This window comes from Malurus melanocephalus, unplaced genomic scaffold, assembly GCF_030028575.1.
Source record: "Malurus melanocephalus ecotype Western Australia unplaced genomic scaffold, MMel_1.1 scaffold_442, whole genome shotgun sequence".
Classification (NCBI taxonomy): Eukaryota; Metazoa; Chordata; class Aves; order Passeriformes; family Maluridae; genus Malurus; species Malurus melanocephalus.
Window position 1 is genome coordinate 111526 of NW_026623674.1, and position 3038 is coordinate 114563.

The window sequence follows — 3038 nt, forward strand, 5'->3', positions numbered from 1 at the left end:
CCCATTTGTTTACTGTACAGTAAATCTTTAATGTGCTTTACTTGTAATTGAGTTTGGGACCATTCTGAGTGCATTGGACAATGTTGCTTAAGTTTATGCATTTGTAGATAATTTATCAGACTGATGAAATAGATACAGAAAAGTAAAGTATTACATTTTATTTTACAACATTCTGTGTGCTTTATTCAGTCTTGAAAGAACYGTAGTTAGTACAGGCAGAAAGCACTTATGCATGAGACAGTCCTAGTTCTTTTGAAGGCAGAGGGTGCTTTCTCAGACTTCCAAGCAAGTTGTGTCACATKCTAATGCCAACACATTTAGGGTTCCCTGGTTAGTTTTTTTGACAATGAATGAAAACTAGCTGAAAGATTCACCCTAAGAGTCAGCTAATACTTTAAGCTGTTTCTTGTTCTGTATCACWTTTCTTGCCACACGTGGCTACATCACGAGGCTCAGAATCGATGTCCTTCATGGGGGATATTTCCCCTTTCCACGGGGATTCTAATGAGCAAGCAGCAATCACACCTTTTCACTGTCTGAGGGCTTGGGTGTTTGGGTTTTTATACTGGGATCTGAAAAGCAGCAGTGGAAAGGAAATGGAGAAAACTTCAGGAAAAGTTTAAAATAAAGCATGAGTATTGGCTGCGTACAGGACTGATGCTGGCTATCAAACTCTAGTGATTTGTGGTATGACCAAAACTGGGCAGAAATGACATCTTTGTACTACATTTAGGAAAAGAAAGTTATYTGGGCATCCTTTAAATAAAAGGTAAAAAATCATACACCAAGCAAGAGAAGTATAGCTTACTGCCTAGCATTTCATGTAATTTCCTCTTCAAACTATGAGCTTCTTGTAAAGAAAGAAATACRGTGCATCAATCTTCTCACAAAGGTCTAAAAATGGAAGTTGTATCAAAAGGTTAAATACTGCAAAAGGATCAGACACCCTTCAGTGTGTTCCCTATTAATTTCTATCTCTAATGAAGTACCTTTTAATGTCAAGTTTGAGTSATGTTTTAACATACTTGAATTTTCAAGAAGAGTTGAACAGCAAACTTAATAGAGATGTAATAACTGCTTCAGGTGCAGAGAGACCCCACTACCCTCTCAGGGTTTGATTATCCCACAAAGCAACCTGTCCCTTCATGGTCAGCATGAATAATAAATTCCTTGAGGTTTGGAGMCTTCAGTTTCAGGTCAAGCAGCTGTATTTCCACTAGATAACCAGCTTCAAATGTGACAATATTAAAGAATTCAAACATTTAAATTACTGAGCTTTGAATAAGAGAAATTGAATGAGAAGGCAGGATGAAATGAGATTGAAAATGCATATACATATGGCCCAGACCAGGAAAGTGGTGAGACACAGACTGTGCAAGCTTTGGCTTTGTTTAGTCCTAAAAATGACCCAAAACTTTTAAAAAATAGTTTTGATGTCATTAATGGCTTCCTGCATTTAAAATGTGGTGGTACACTACCTGACTTGTCGGAAACCAGTAAAGGACTTTCTACATGGAGAACAGCAGAGAGAGATTCCACCAAAGCAACGTCTGCAAATTTAAAAGGCAGGAGACAGTTTTGTGATGGCTCCTGAAGCTGGCAGAGTCCTCCTTGAAGGTAACAAAATCATGTGTTGCTGAAACAATTGTGTCATGTCTGATGATGGTAGCTGCTTTATCCCTGAGCACACGTGGAGGGAAATCTCTGCCAGAATCTGATGTTGTCCTTACTCGGGTATGACTTGGTTTTCTTAAGAAATTTGAAAGATAGTACTGCTTGTTTACACCAGCCAGAACCAGAAGAAAATGTAAAAATTAAAAATGAAATTTATTCCCAAGGTGCTGCTTTATATGTAGATGCAGATTTTGGTAAATGGACTATTTAAGATATTACATTACAAATGATGTAAATTTAAAGATTTTTTAAATGAAGTTTTTGACTAGTTACAGTACATTTGCAAACCTGAAGGCTTTTGAGCACAGTGGTTTTGCTTTCTGCTTCCATTGGACATTTGACACTAGGCTGACAGGTAACCTGGGGAAGCAGTTCAGTGTGATCTTCTTACCTATGTACACCAGAAAACCTTTTAGAGAGGTTTGTTTTTATTCTTTTAGACTTCATACATCATTCCCAGTGAACAACCTCAGAGTCTGTGAATTAATTATTAGAAAGATTCTGAGACCACATAAGTTATTCAGAAATAAGAGTTTCTGCTTGGCGTTGCTGAAGCTTTTCTGCTTCATTTTAAATCTGTGTCTGTATGCTGTTCGTATAAGCTCTGCTGCAAACTTGCCATCAAAGAACTCTGCAAAATCATGCAAAATTACCCCTATACAGTCCTGCTGTGTTTTAGCTGTGTGTTAGACTTTTTCAGAGTTCAATTTTTCTATTAAAAATTTAATAGTGCCATTTGATGTATAAACAATTTTGCATATTGCACAAGCTGTGTACCACAGACTGGTACCGGCTGCATCTCTGGTGTTGCAGAGCCTGTTGAGTTGTCTCCTGCTCTTCAGTTACTGCCATTTCCATAGGCTGGGATGTAATTCCTGTCTGTCAGGTATGGAGACAAGTCCTGCTACACTCCTGAGTCCAAGAGTTGCATTTAGAAAATGGTGAATCWGTTTTCCTTTGGGCTGTACTGCAGTTGAAAGTACAGGACTGGTCAGCTTCTTCCTCATTACAGAAATTATATCTCGCACTTTTCAGAGACTGACAGTGTGTTTCAATCTTTGAACTCCATCATTTACAAAATCCACTACTGTCTTAATAAGTGTCACACCATCAAAACTTTACACCTTGAATATACATCTTTATTCCAAAATTTATTCTTGGGTATTTTGATCTGATCTAATTGCTTGGCACAGGTAGGTATTGGAGAAGGAGGCCACAAAAGGGTAAAGATTTGAAGAATTTTTACTGTCTTTCTGTTTTTATGCCATGAGGTAGGCCATCATTTTCCCTCCCAAATGCTACCAGAATTTGTCTTGCAATGATGTAACATTTCCAGCTTCTTACTTTCAAGCATACAGAGCCGA